The 16,478-nt window shown below is 40.4% G+C and overlaps 1 long non-coding RNA gene across 1 annotated transcript; it reads left to right on the top strand.

Moving 5' to 3' along the window:
* The first annotated feature begins 2,206 nt into the window (after positions 1 to 2,206).
* Positions 2,207 to 6,200, top strand: LOC138962451 (uncharacterized). The gene is made up of 2 exons (XR_011454516.1): positions 2,207 to 2,342; positions 5,131 to 6,200. It is a non-coding gene; the product is annotated as an uncharacterized lncRNA (long non-coding RNA).
* The last annotated feature ends 10,278 nt before the right edge of the window (positions 6,201 to 16,478 follow it).

Raw genomic sequence — 16,478 nt, 5'->3', positions numbered from 1 at the left:
GTTCATCATCGTCGTCCATCAACTCTCCACAACAGTAAATCCGTAACGCGCTTGTCGCCATCTTGTTGCAAGGGACGCGACTGGACACAACCCAACAGCGTTTCCGCGAAGAAAAAAACCAGACATGCGCAGTGACCCTACCGTAGCTCAACCCTGTTCCTCGCGAAAACTCGCTCATAGCTTGCTGTGTCGTACCAGATTTACACTCGTTGCTTTTAATTTTTCGCTCGCATTTCAAACTTTAAAAAAAGTAACTCGTGTAATTCTGATACGACACAGCAAGCCATGTAGTATTCTCTCTCTCTATATATATATATATATATATCACATTATATTTCGTATCATATCATATAAATTCATATCATATATTGACACAATGATGTTGCTTGACAGACAAAGAAAGACAGACAAGACAGACAGACCGGCAGGCAGACACACAGACAGAGACAATTAAAGAGACAGACAGAGGCAGAGAAAGAAACAGAGAAAGAGAGACAGACACAGAGAGAGATGTAGGCGGAATTTTTTTTTGTTCCAAATGCCTGTACCATTGATGAAACTCACATTCGCCAGAAAACAAAATGAAATTACATCCCTGCCACGCGAGGCGCGGCACTTTTCATGCCTTCCATGGTCTCAGAAGTTTTGGTTTATTTTGCATAAGGTAATGGGACCGGCTGCCGAGGGGTCTCATTTTTAAATGCCACAGGCGAGGTTTAGGTGGTGCAACGCAACTGTGACTGCTGTTCCGGCTCAACTTGGAGATGGACAGGTAGTTTCGTGTGTGAGTGTGTGTGTGTGTGTGTGTGTGTGTGTGTGTGTGTGTGTGTGTGTCGGTGTGTGTGTGTGTCGGTGTGTGTGTATGTGTGTGTGTGTATGTGTGTCACTATGTGTGTATGTGTGTGTGTGTCACTATGTGTGTCGGTGTATGTGTGTCACTGTGTGTGTGTGTTTGCGCGTGAGTGCTCGTGCGTGCGTGCGTGCGTGCGTGCGCGTGTGTGTGTACTGAAGTAGAGTTTCTACCCCAAAACTCGACTTAAGTAAAGAAAGCATCAAACGGCGCGTCATGGGGAGAGACTTTCCAAAGATAATAATTTCAAAGCTAAATACATTGTAGTTCGTAACAGTGTTCAAATCGCTGAAGTAACTAGCTATAATGTTTGTTTCTATCTTACAGCACCATGCTTTTCTTCCTGACGGTCGTCATTCTCTTATCTGTGACTTCTTCTTTCGGTGACGTCATTGTCAATTCCAACGGAGTGGGCACACGCAGAACTGATCTAGATGACTTATTTTTCAATGATAATATCTTGTTTCAAGTAAAAGTCTCTACGAAGGTTCAGTGCGCAGATACCTGCTTAAAATACGCATGCTGCTTTGCGTTTACGACGTCATCAAAGGAGCCAACGTCACAGCTGATGACGTGTCGAGGACATGACTTGATGCTTACGTCAGAAAGTTCTAGCGTTGCCGAAACAGGAAGCAAGACCTTCTACATGAACAGGCCAACTTCTGGTAACTTTAATGGTGTTCTAGTCATTGTCTTATTCATGCACGTGTGTTGCTGCAGAGTTAGTATTAGTGCTAGTGTTAGGGTTGGTGTTTGTTTGTTTGTTTGTTTGTGTGTGTGTGTATGTGTGTGTGTGTGTTTGTGTTAGTGTGTGTGTGTGCGCTAAGAATCTGGAACTGAAGTAACATACACACATATATACTCACACACACACACACACACATATATATATACACACACACACACACACACACACACACACACACACACTACACATATAAACAAATGATCAGAAATTGTGAAAGAAACAATTGAACGTCAGCAGAGACTTTCTTCCGAGATTTGTTAAAATCTCTTAGCCGGCAGAGAAAGAGAGAGAAATATATATATATAGAATGACGTCAAGAGCAATTACGTCATGAGCAAGGGAGACACACACAGAGTCAAGGATGATCTCCCTTGCTCATGACGTAATTTCTCTGCATTCTCGCTCTTGACGTCATTCTATATTTAACTTTTCTTCAAAAGTACAAGCGATCGAGTGCACATTTTGGCATTTTTAGCGCGCTTTCATTATAAATTTATACACACACACACACACACACACACACACACACACACACACACACACACTCACACAGAAAAAAACATTCTTCTGCCAGAATTACATTTTATACTTATCCTTCAGCAGAATCTAGCTGGTTAAATGGAGCCTGCGCAAACAGCGGAGACTGCCCAGCAAGCGTTAACAACGCTGAATGCTTCAAGGGGGGGCATTGTCTCTGTACTCCAGGATACTACTACTCACGTTGTCGAGATGGCTGTGTTCCAGGTAAGTTAACAGAAACAGTAAACATTTCTGGCTAACTTCGGCGATAATTTGCACAATGGTCACCACAGCCGCGCTGCATGCTGCGATAGGGATTACGACGAGTACTTGGCCTGGGTTTTTTTTACGCAGCGTGCCGCATGCAATAGACTAAATCTTATTTTTGACGCATGCAGTCATTCTGATCATCATCGCTCCACGGCTATCGCCAGTTATCTCTCTGACCGGACGCTAAAGTCCTACGCGAATCTATCAAAACAAGAATATAAGATGTTTGGTGGCTTGTTGACAGACCAGCTTTTTTGTTGGTCCAAGGGGACCATATTTATCGTCTTTTGTTTCATCTTTATCGACCAAGGCCGATCGAAGGCCGCGGTTGACAAATATGAGACAAAAGGCGATATGCTCCCCGAGGACCAACAACAAAGTGCTGGTCTGACAACAAGCTACCAAACATCGTTTTTGTCATCATTTTGGTTGTGCAACAAAATGCACAATAACCCACAGGGAGACGAATTTTTAGAATCCAACTCCGGGCCACAAAGCATCGTCACAGTAGCACGAGATAACACGTCAAACTTGTATGTGACGTCAAACGTAGCTTGTTGACGCTTTTCTTCCAGTCTGAAAATGTACAGAGCTGCGATCATACCTGTGAATTCAGTAAGTGTTGAGTATATTTCTTTTCTTTTAAAGTGTTTATGACTTTTCGTTGTGTATTTTGCGATTACAGAGATAAGTTGCAAATTGACCATGAGTCGCCGCGGTAATTATCAACATTGATTGGGTCTTTGATAGTGAATGCTTACAATCGTTGTCCTCGGAAACACAAATCCAAAGCCACGATGGTTCCACACATCAAACAATCAGCCTGATTGGCTTTTACTTTGACAATCCACGTTTCACATGAAAGCTCAAACCCGTTCACCACCTCGAGTTATTGCATGGGGAACATGAGATTTATTTACCAGGTGTTTGTGAATGAAAACTCGTGAAAATGATGACAATACTGAATACAGAGTTATCTCCCATATGTTGTTCGCGAGCAGTGTTCGCGAGACGAAAATGATCGCAGATTGGCCGACTTCGACAGTGATCTCCGTTCTGTTCTTCACAGTTATGATAAAGACATCGTTCTAAGGTCAAAACAAGTCGAAATTTTGGGACTGCTGTCGGAATATATGGTTGCATCACTGTCAAAAAAATCGTCTGCTCCAGCGAGCGCCGAAACCAAACGGTAGATTATCACGTGACACTTATGCCATATTTAGAGTTGTTTGCACAGTAAATACAGCCGCGAAAAATAGCTCGCTTGAAACTGTCTTTCATATCAATTCCTTTGTAATTTAAAAATTACACAACACCATGAAAAATCATTATCGACGATCGCGAATCTGCTACATCCATAACACATTACAAAAAGATCTAAATATGTAAAAAATCGATTTCCTCGCCATACAAGGAAAACCAAGGCATCCTGTAAGGCCTAAGGGATAGAATAAGCCGAACTCATTTTGACCTGAGGTCAGGATGGCATGCAGCGTGATTGTAGCGTGCGACCAACCAATCAGAGCAATGTATTTCAAGGGGGACAATCTGCTCTTTTTAAGTTTTGACTAAATGTTTTAACATAGAGGGGGAATCGAGACGAGGGTCGTGGTGTATGTGTGTCTGTGTGTGTGTCTGTGCGTGTGTGTGTGTAGAGCGATTCAGAGTAAACTACTGGACCGATCTTTATGAAATTTTACATGAGAGTTCCTGGGTATGATATCCCCAGACATTTTATTTCATTTTTTCGATAAATGTCTTTGATGACGTCATATCCGGCTTTTTGTAAAAGTTGAGGCGGCAATGTCACACCCTCATTTTTCAATCAAATTGATTGAAATTTTGGCCAAGCAATCTTCGACGAAGGCCGGACTTTAGTATTGCATTTCAGCTTGAAGGCTTAAAAATTAATTAATGAGTTTGGTCATTAAAAATCTGAAAATTGTAATTAAAAATTTTTTTTATAAAACGATTCAAAATTAAGTTCATCTTATTCTTCATCATTTTCTGATTCCAAAAACATATAAATATGATATGTTTGGATTAAAAACACGCTCAGAAAGTTAAAACGAAGAGAGGTACAGAAAAGCGTGCTATGCAGCACAGCGCAACCACTACCGCGCTAAACAGGCTCGTTAATTTCACTGCCTTTTGCACGAGTGGCGGACTACGGTCATTGTGAAAAAATGCAGTGCGTTCAGTTTCATGCTGTGAGTTCCACAGCTTGACTAAATGTAGTAATTTCGCCTTACGCGACTTGTTCTTTTTTGTCAACGCGTGTAGACGGCCATTTATCAATAAATGCTTCCCAGGTGTTGCGCGTGTGTTCATGTCATGCATAGTCAGGTCATCGTTACGTTTTAAACACAGTCATTTTAGTACAGATAGCAGATACTGCTCACCAAAGATTTCCGAAATCGCTGTGAGATCGCATCGATGCGTTCCACTTTATATCTCTTCAATTGTTAACTTTCTTGAGTTGACTCAGCCACTGGACATAAGTTGGGACAACAATGTGCACGTGTGGAGTCCATTTGGTGGTGTGTTGAAAAATGAAATAAATCCTCAGACATCTGTTCCAGCCCAGTCTGTGGGCCGATACTAAAGTCAGAGTCAGTGAATATTCCTCAGGAGGTAACAGCAGGAGACAGATTTTTCGCGTTATGCCATCTTGTCAGCCAATCTTCAAGAAAGTTACCGTACTGGCACTCCTTATTCAGTCTCTGTTCTGCTTATCTTTCAGACTGCCCCACCAGCAACCTCCAGTCTACCATTCTGAGGTACCCTTTCCATCACATTTCAGGCCACAACATGGAAACCATCAGCGAATGCTATACTTCCAAGACTGCCCAAGCTCACTGCCTGAACAACCCAGAGTGCCTCTCCTTCGACATAAGTCCGCCAACATGCTGGCTTCAAAAGGTTACCGCCCTCGACAAACCCGACGACTTCGAGTATAAGGCGAATAATGATTATTATCAGCGCACATGTCTGTAAAGACCAAGTACGAACTCGGCGCATATCCTACTTTTCACGGCCTATTATTCCAAGTCACACGGGTATTTTGGTGGACATTTTTTATCTATGCCTATACAATTTTGCCAGGAAAGACCCTTTTGTCAATCGTGGGATCTTTAACGTGCACACCCCAATGTAGTGTACACGAAGGGACCTCGGTTTTTCGTCTCATCTCGGAAAGACTAGCACTTGAACCCACCACCTAGGTTTGGAAAGGGGGGAGAAAATTGCTAACGCCCTGACCCAGGGTCGAACTCGCAACCTCTCGCTTCCGAGCACAAGTGCGTTACCACTCGGCCACCTATTCCGATACAGCAATTATGACAGGATTAACCAGGTAAATAAGAAAGTGTATACATAATTACTCACACACGAATGGAACAAAGAAATATGATATCGACATTCTAAAACACAGTGTACTTGACAAAAATAGTCTCAGGCAGACATGATGTGATGAATGGTTTCTACAAAGACCCTTACAAAGTACACTGTTTTACTGAATGTCGGGAGGTTCTTGTTTTTGTTTACATTTCTGTTCGTTTGTGAGTGATTCTTTAAAGGCATAGAAAGCTGATGACTATTCACGCTAATTGCTTTACCCACAGCTGGAGACATGCTAAATTAAGTTCCCTGCAAGATATTGTGGTCTAGGACCCCTTAAATGTTGAGATATTTGAATTTTTATTTTGATCTAGATCGTCCTATTTATAGATTTGCCAACAGAGGTAACGTTGACGCAAGGGAAATAACTCCGCGTCTTTGTTGACATCCTCACTTTTTCAGAGGCTAGAACAAGCTGTAATGCATGTATATGGTCCGCGCATTGCGACATATCGTCATTATATGGCCTTATGATGCATTTGACATCGATTGTGGGCAAACTACACATCGTAAACACGGGAGCGAGTTAGTAAGCCTTTAAACATAACCTGTCTTATCTAACCGGCTACTATACTTGCAATGATTGCTGTATCGGAACAAGATCATGGGAGAATTGAGAGTAATCAACAATTCTGAAAATCATAAAATATGGTCAGTCGGTTCTGCATATCAAAGAAGAGATTTTTAAAATTGTAATCGTGTTTATCATGAAAACAGTTTTCCTGTTGCAAATCATTATAAACATTTCTGTACAGTATTCTTTTAAAAGATGTACATAATTTTTCTTGTTATAGACGTGTCCACTATTTTCAGCAAAACACTGTACGTATAGCGACAACAGCTTGTCTTCACTGGTAATTCCCACTGAGCGATATATAAACTTGGCCAAAAATGTATTGCAACAGATTTCAAACCCAAATTAAAGCATGAATTCCCGTGTCATTTCATTAAAACTTTATATGCCAGTTGAGGCCGTTCACTTAACCTTCAGGATCACATTTTGGATTAAATATGTTTTTTACAGGGATCACGTGACCGCCCAAGTTTATATATGTCGTGCCGAAATCACGGAATTGCTGAATTCGCGGAATCGGCAACATTTTTGCCCATTTCGCGTAATCGGGCAGCGTTTTGCCGAAAACGCGTAGAGGCCTCTTAAACCCGCCCATTTTGCGAATGTTTCTTATATAAATATATATATATATTATATATACAGAATTCAAGAAACTCTTTTTCCTCTGCACCACTCCACACAATGAAAGCTTGAAAACTATTTAAAGCTTAAAAAAGCTTATTTATACAACACAATAAAAAGTCCAAAACCAAGCCAGAATGTCGCATCTTTTTAAAATCCAAATTTTCGGCCCGCAGGCCTTCTTCAAAGGTTCACAGACCAAGCGTCTGCGCTTTGAAGAAGGCCTGCGGGCTGAAAATTTGGATTTTAAAAAGATGCGACATTCTGGCTTGGTTTTTATATTTAGTCAAGTTTTGACTAAATATTTTAACGTAGAGGGGGGAATCGAGACGAGGGTCGTGGTGTATGTGTGTGTGTGTGTGTATGTGTGTGTATGTGTGTGTGTGTGTGTCTGTCTGTCTGTGTGTGTGTGTAGAGCGATTCAGACCAAACTACTGGACCGATCTTTATGAAATTTGACATGAGAGTTCCTGGGTATGAAATCCCCGAACGTTTTTTTCATTTTTTTGATAAATGTCTTTGATGACGTCATATCCGGCTTTTCGTGAAAGTTGAGGCGGCACTGTCACGCCCTCATTTTTCAACCAAATTGGTTCAAATTTTGGTCAAGTAATCTTCGACGAAGCCCGGGGTTCGGTATTGCATTTCAGCTTGGTGGCTTAAAAATTAATTAATGACTTTGGTCATTAAAAATCGGAAAATTGTAAAAAAAAATAAAAATTTATCAAACGATCCAAATTTACGTTTATTTTATTCTCCATCATTTGCTGATTCCAAAAACATATAAATATGTTATATTCGTATTAAAAACAAGCTCTGAAAATTAAATATATAAAAATTATTATCAAAATTAAATTGTCGAAATCAATTTAAAAACACTTTCATCTTATTCCTTGTCGGTTCCTGATTCCAAAAACATATAGATATGATATGTTTGGATTAAAAACACGCTCAGAAAGTTAAAACAAAGAGAGGTACAGAAAAGCGTGCTATCCTTCTTAGCGCAACTACTACCCCGCTCTTCTTGTCAATTTCACTGCCTTTGCCATGAGCGGTGGCCTGACGATGCTACGAGTAAAATGGCATTGCGTTCAGTTTCATTCTGTGAGTTCGACAGCTACTTGACTAAATATTGTATTTTCGCCTTACGCGACTTGTTATTTATTTATTTAGGAGATTTCTATAGCGCATAACTAAAAGCACTATGCGCTTTGTGCTGTGTTATTGTGTTATATTTATATTTATATAAAAATCAAAGTGTTCTCCTTCACAGATACCCTCTTGGGATTGTCAGATGAGGGTAGTCTCCCACGCTAACAGAAGTTACCACTCGGAGAGTAGTTTGCTTCTTGGTTGGATAGCATTGGTTGGGAACTCTCGCCATATCTACTGCCCGACTGATGAGACACATAACTGTCGAAACACGTGTCTGGTCTTGGTAGTTCTTCTTCTTCTTCTTCTGCGTTCGTGGGCTGAAACTCCCACGTACACTCGTGTTTTTTGCACGAGTGGAATTGTACGTGTATGACCGTTTTTTACCCCGCCATTTAGGTACCCATACGCCGTTTTCGGAGGAAGCATGCTGGGTATTTTTGTGTTTCTATAACCCACCGAACTCTGACATGGATTACAGGATCTTTTTCGTGCGCACTTGGTCTTGTGCTTGCGTGTGCACACGGGGGTGTTCGGACACCGAGGAGAGTCTGCACACAAAGTTGACTCTGAGAAATAAATCTCTCGCCGAACGTGGGGACGAACTCACGCTGACAGCGGCCAACTGGATACAAATCCAGCGCGCTACCGACTGAGCTACACTCCCCGCCCGCCTTGGTAGTAAAACAATGCGGGTCTCCCTCAGGCCTAACTTTCACTGTGATACGTCCCCCACAAGGGTACTTTGCTTTGAAATTTCGGTCCACCCGAGGAGGCTCTGATGTTCCCAATAGGCTATTTGTGAAGGGATATTTCTCTCTCTTTTGCTCTGCTAAGAGAGTTGACAAAATCTCGGAAGAAAATATCTGCTGACTTTCAGTTGTTTCTGTCACAACTCTGATATTTTATGTATATATGTATCGATTAAACAGTGGATTTCCCTTCTTTGAGAAATGTGACGTCAGAGGCCGACACTGAAACTTCATATTTAGACGGCCAGCCGAGACTACAAAATAGTGCATGTTTGTGTGCCTTCAATCATAACAACTAAAAGGTATTTTCACCAGAATCGATCGATACATAAATTGTATTTGTATTCAGTTTGACCAAAATAGGACATTTTACACTGATCTCGACAGTCATTGTTCACCTCGACCGCCTAGCGGCCTCGGAGGAACACTGATTGTCTCGATCTGTGTAAAATGTCATATTTTGGTCAAAAATAGGGGAAGGGCTCCTAATATGGACCACTTTTTGTTTTATGCTGATAACTAGCTTGTTTTCTAGCGAAGAAGTTTCATTTTGTGTTTGGTAGTCCTTCTCTCTTAGGTTAACCGTTAGGCCTAATTAGAGTGAAATAGCTTTGATAGACATTCAGCAAAAATTAAATACAGAAAAAATCACAAATGGTCCATATTAGGAGCCTGGGCGCCTAATATGGACCAGTGAAGCGGCCTTCACGAATCACTGTAAAAAGCCCCCTATACTTCAAAATAACATGATACAACTTAGTGTACAAGTCAGACTAATTCAAATATGCTTTAGATTTATCTGTTTCGGGTTGATGAGAGCATTATTTGAAGCACACCAGGAAACTAAAGAAGCTTATCAAAAACAGAGTGAAAATACGTGAAATTATCAACTTCCACGAAAAGAAGACTTTTTGTTATATTTTGTTTAAATCTCGAGGGCTAGTTATAGGTTATTTCCAGCAAGCTCCTTAATGAATTAATAAAAATAGCCTTTAGCTTTTATTTTCTTTGATTTGTTGAAGGTGGTCCATATTAGGGGACTCGCACATACTTTGAGATTTTGCTATTATTTTTTGTTTGCAGTAGAAACTCGGGGTCAACACTGCTAAAATGTAACAAATGCGGTCTTAGCTGTCATATATAGCAATTTTTGTGTGATAAAAGCTTTGGCTGTGGACAGAAACGAGTCCGTTTTAGGCGGCAAATTTAGAGTGAACGCTGCCAAAAGTGAAAAAAGAGAAAAAGCCTAACGGTTTTGAGATTTGTGTTTCTGCAACTGTTTTGACATGTGCAAGTTATCCAGAGAGGGTGAATACAGCGAATAAAACTTTTTTGAGCGCTCTAGCGCCGTTAGTTTGTCAGAACAGGAGGTGGTCCATATTAGGAGCCGGTCCATATTAGGAGCCCTTCCCCTACAAATAACGTAACAGTATTTCCGAATATCGTCTATTGCAACCGCTTCTTTGAATTTGGATACCATTTTTTACATTTACCTGAATAACTAACTTACAGTTTTGTGTTAGCCTTTAAATACTCCACAGCTTTGCAACCTGTGATCAGTAAATGAATAAAACGAATAATAAATCAGTGGAACGCGTCTAGCATGAAGATAAAAAAAACTCAGATGAACGCCGGTGTCACGAACTGAAACCTCTGCTGAACAATCCTTCTCATTGCGGTCAATGCGCATGCGCCAATCTTGGACTTAAAAAATGCGACCCTTTGACCGAACGAACCATGGTTAGGGTTAGGGTAAGGGTTATGGTAAGGGTTAGGTTGTTCACGACCTGACTAGTTAATCATCCCATGTTAGCGCATGCGCATTCAGACCGCAATGAGAAGGGTTGTTCAGGCAGAGTTTTCAGTTCGCGACATGACCGGGCAACGCATGACGCTACTTGCGTAAAGCAAAGTAATTCCCGACTCCACTTCTAATTGTTTTGATGCTTTTAGTACAATTCTCAATTCGTAGTAAATGTGATATAATTATTTAAGTGTGCTTTTAATGAAATTCTGAAAAATAGTTTTAGTGCAATTCTTAGTAAATGTGATATATTTCAGTGTTTTTGTCCGTCGCGATAGAACCTTGAACGGTTGAAAACGACGTTAAACACCAAATAAAGAAAGGAAAGAAAGAAAGTGTTTTTGTGTGTGTGCGTTTCTTGATTATTTTTCTTTTGCAATTCTTATAATTCTTAGTATATGTGATGATACAAGACACAAGATGTTACTGTCCTTATAAAAACAAGACTCAAGACACAAGATGTTACTGTCCTTATAAAAACAAGACTCAAGACACAAGATGTTACTGTTCGTCGCGATAGAACCTTGAACGGTTGAAAACGACGTTAAACACCAAATAAAGAAAGGAAAGAAAGAAAGTGTTTTTGTGTGTGTGCGTTTCTGGCCGTCTAAATATGGAGTCGGGAATTACTTTGCTTTACGCAAGTAGCGTCATGCGTTGCCCGGTCATGTCGCGAACTGAAAACTCTGCCTGATACAGGTACAAATGTGATAATTGTAGGCTTATACTAGTGATTACTGTGTGTGATACATGAAATGTGATATGAATGCTGTTTTTATATGTTATACTCTTACTTTCTCCGGCAAGCGCAAGACAAATTCTTCTATGAAAATTGAAGCCAATAAAATTTGAGTTGAGTTGAGTTGAGTTGTATTCTATGTCTGTAACCGTCCAACACTGCGTGGCAATCAGTTTTCCTTGTTTTTATAAGGACAGTAACATCTTGTGTCTTGAGTCTTGTTTTTATAAGGACAGTAACATCTTGTGTCTTGAGTCTTGTTTTTATAAGGACAGTAACATCTTGTGTCTTGAGTCTTGTTTTTATAAGGACAGTAACATCTTGTGTCTTGAGTCTTGTTTTTATAAGGACAGTAACATCTTGTGTCTTGAGTCTTGTTTTTATAAGGACAGTAACATCTTGTGTCTTGAGTCTTGTTTTTATAAGGACAGTAACATCTTGTGTCTTGAGTCTTGTTTTTATAAGGACAGTAACATCTTGTGTCTTGAGTCTTGTTTTTATAAGGACAGTAACATCTTGTGTCTTGAGTCTTGTTTTTATAAGGACAGTAACATCTTTTATTCCCCCCTCTGCTTCTTTACCTCTGTAAACTTGTAGGGGTAGTTATTTTTCGATAATCACCCAGCAACCAAACAAATAACGACCCAGCAACAGCCTGAATCCTCGATAGTGCAATGGGTTGAGAGGTTGTTCTGTTTCGGTACTACTTTTTGCGACTGAAAAGTTCCGAACGCTCTAATGTACGAAGTATACATCTCTGGAGCAAATAATACAAACATACCGCATTTAAATTAACAACTACAGGCCTGAACACATGAATCTCCATATAAAATCCATGAGTTCGGTTGTTTTCTGAATCTCATCTGCCGTGCCGTCAAGCCGTTCATCACAAGCAATTTCCCAAGGCAAGTAACTCATACTTTGTCTAGCGACAAGAGTAGTTCCCCTTCTTTTCACTCAGTTCCTTCGACAACAGACTGCAATCCGACGGTCAGTTTTCAACAATATTTCATTTAATAAACAAATCACACGCAACCAAATGCACACATCTCATCAATTTAAACAACATAAAGGGGTTTCATACACTATTTTCCCCAGAAAACTGAACTTCATACAGTTTTTAACGTTGGAACTCGGGTGCAAAAGTTCGTCTGCTAGTCCCATTTGACGAAAAAACATTATCCTGAGCGATACCAAAACATATACAGAACACACAATATCTGCCTTTGCCGCCACAGCAGAATAACAGCATATCTGTGTACTTGATTTTAGCCCAAAATAGGAAAACTGACAAGAAGTGTTAACAGAATGGAATGATTTGCACGGAACTATACAACCGCGCATTAATCGATCGCCTGCGCAGGTTGACTGATTGAGAGAATAGGATTCGATCAAACTTTCGCAAAAAAACTCCTCTTTTCTTTGAATAACTGAAGAAAGGAGGAATAAAGAGGTTACACACCTCGTCTCAGTGATTATCAAAAATAATGGTCTCAGTTCGCGGTCATGAAAAAGCTCGCTAAAGCTCGCATTTTTCATGATCCGCAAACTTTGATCATTATGTTTAATTTTCACTGAGACTCGGAATGTAACCTCTACGTGTCTTGAGTCTTGTTTTTATAAGGACAGTAACATCTTGTGTCTTGAGTCTTGTTTTAAAAAACAATCGGCGGTTTTTCCAACATAAATTTCTTTGTTTCGTGATCAAGTTGACTGCACGTGTGGGGCAAGTACGCGTGAATTGGCACCGATCATTGGCGTCAAGCGATCATAGCAGCAGTGAATAGGGGGTCTCCTATGAGCAAGTTTACGAAGAAAACATCATATCAAACGGACACTATACGTGACACGCAAAACGGAGTGTGTGTGTGTGTTTGTACATACATGTTTATGTGTGTGCATGTTTGTGTACATAAATGTGTGTGTGTGTGTGTGTGTGTGTGTGTGTGTGTGTGTGTGTGTGTGTGCGTCACGGTGTGCGTGCATGCTTTTTTGTGTCTCTGTTCTACTTTATGGATAGGTCAGTTAACAGTTTTGTTGTTGTTGCTCTCATCAATTATTTGAATGTAATTATAAAATGGGATTGTGCATAACTGCTAGCATAAAGCGAAGCATATTTTCTCGTTGGCGTTATGTTTTAATTTAAAGGTACATTCCTTTCCGTGTAAACCATCATGTAAACCTTCACAGATCGGTTCAGGCTTTTACACTGGAGAAAAGCAACCTTCAACTAACACACATACCAAACATGAACCGCCTAGTTGCTTCCTGTGCAGAATGTTAACATTTTAAGGAGTTAATTTGGTAAACTGACATTGGCTTTTCATAGGAAATTAACTTAGCACAACAACAACAAACACAAATTCTCACTCACCACAAAAAACAGATGTGTACTACATTGGAACTCCCCTTTCACGACCTTCGAAAATATGATAAGACATAACTAGACAGAAGACATAACTAGACAGAAGACAGAACTAGACTAAGACAGAAGACATAACTAGACAGAAGACATAACTAGACAGAAGACAGAACTAGACTAAGACAGAAGACATAACTAGACAGAAGACAGAACTAGACAGAAGACATAACTAGACAGAAGACATAACTAGACAGAAGACATAACTAGACAGAAGACATAACTAGACAGAAGACATAACTAGACAGAAGACATAACTAGACAGAAGACAGAACTAGACTAAGACAGAAGACATAAGACATAACTAGACAGAAGACATAACTAGACAGAAGACAGAACTAGACTAAGACAGAAGACATAACTAGACAGAAGACATAACTAGACAGAAGACATGACATAACTAGACAGAAGACATAACTAGACAGAAGACATAAGACATAACTAGACAGAAGACATAAGGGACATAAGACATAAGACATAAGATCATTTATTGTCCATACAATTAATTACAATAGATGGAAAATTGTGGTTCATCTGCTCTTAAAACAACCAAAAACAACATAATTATGACAACAACCTTAAAAAACAAAAATAAGAACAACTTAAAACATACGAAGATAAATGGGATCTTAGAAAGGGAGGGGGTCTTTGGTGATTTTAAGGATGATTCTCTATTGTCTTCCAACACACTTCTTTTCAAACTCTCTTTGTACAGTGGAACCCCCCTTTTAAGACCTCCAAAAATCTGAGAAAGTCAGGTCTTAAAAAGGAGGGAGTCTTAAAATGGAGGTACAATTACAGTGGTTATGAACAGAACATCTAAGAAAGGAGAAAAAGGAGGAAGTCTTAAATTGGGGGGGGGGGGGGGGGGGGCGTCTTAAAGGTGGGTTCCACTGTACGTGTCCAAGCGGAGGACGGATGCTCTTATCCCACGTGACAGCCTGGACAGATCTGGGCGACGTCACTGATTCCATAGCAAGATCTAGATGTGGCATTTGTCAGCAGTGTACGGGAACGTGTACGGGTAGCGTCATCAAATCTAGTGTTTACGTCACGCGTTTGGCAAGATCTGCAGTCTTGGTGGGAGCAAAACAACGTATGATTTGGAACATTGGAGAGAAAAAAGTGAGTCACGGGTGACGTAACATCTACACGTACAGGTCTTTGCCACACGTTCGATCATCTAGAACACTGTAATATAGATCAGTGGGTGGTGTAAATGATGGCTTATACGAGCCAGGGTGCACATTTAATTACCATAACACGCAGATGTGATGACTTCGACCTTGGACAAGTGTTGTGTCCTGGGAAGAGGTTACTTTTAAAACGTAATTCAATCCTCTTTTCAAGCCTTGAACAAGTGTTTACACACGCGCAGTGTATGTCAACGAGCCAAACTTGAAGATCTTTGATGCACAAACATGATGCACAGACATGATGCACAAAAGGAAAATGGAAAGTAAACATGACCCCCTTTCTGTGTAGACAATTTAGTAGATCGATATAGATCGGCCCCAGCTTTTTCCAGGGACAAGAGCATATACTCCACTTGCACTGATACAGCAAAAACAGACCCTTTTGGTAAATTAATTTTGCAAGACACCTATTTCAATCTTTAAAATAAATCCATGAAAATATGATATTCTTGCTCTGCGGAAAAAAGCAGCAGGGCTGTTGCGTTTCGGTATGTGTCCAAATGGATTGACAGTGCTACTCTTATTCCATGTGCATGTGAAAACGTGATCATGTATACAAGAACGAAGATTCATGTATCTTTAATTCTCTTTCCTCGGCCCAATAACAGTGAAACAACAAGGCCATCGGAGAAGAAAACCCATTACAACTGACCTTTTTATTTTTCATTTTCAATACTTTATTTTCTCAACGCTTGAAAATTCGGGTTGCTTCCTCCCAGTGGAAAGCAAGCAGAAACAGACCTGCGCTACCAAGTTGCGTGCGTGTTTAAGTGTGAACTGCAGCCACCCTCACTTAGGGTAGAATGACCGAGGTCTTTTAAGAGTCTCAGAGGTGACACAGGGGTGGAACATGGATACCGTTTCTGAGATGCGCATAAAGGTGTCCATCCCAGCCCGGATTCGAACCTTTGACTCGCGGATCACAAGTCCAGAGCTCTACCAACTGAGCTACCGGGTCCCCAGTTTGCCTGTCTGCTGAGGTGCCCATAGCTAATGTCAGGTTTTTAGTCTTTCTTTCTACTGCGGACTTCCTGGCAGCCACTGGTCTGAGGATTTAGCACGGCCATCAACATCGAACGCAGAAGAAGAAGAAGAAGAAGTCTTTCTTTCTTTATTTGGTGTTTAACGTCGTTTTCAACCACGAAGGTTATATCGCGACGGGGAAAGGGGGAAGATGGGATAGAGCCACTTGTCAATTGTTTCTTGTTCACAAAAGCACTAATAAAAAATTTGCTCCAGGGGCTTGCAACGTAGTACAATATATTACCTTTCTGGGAGAATACAAGTTTCCAGTGCAAAGGACTTAACATTTCTTACATACTGCTTGACTAAAATCTTTACAAACATTGACTATATTCTATACAAGAAACACTTAACAAGGGTAAAAGGAGAAACAGAATCCGTTAGTCGCCTCTTACGACATGCTGGGGAGCAT

This window comes from Littorina saxatilis, linkage group LG1, assembly GCF_037325665.1.
Source record: "Littorina saxatilis isolate snail1 linkage group LG1, US_GU_Lsax_2.0, whole genome shotgun sequence".
Taxonomy (NCBI): Eukaryota; Metazoa; Mollusca; class Gastropoda; order Littorinimorpha; family Littorinidae; genus Littorina; species Littorina saxatilis.
This window is presented reverse-complemented; position numbering and strand designations above follow the sequence as displayed.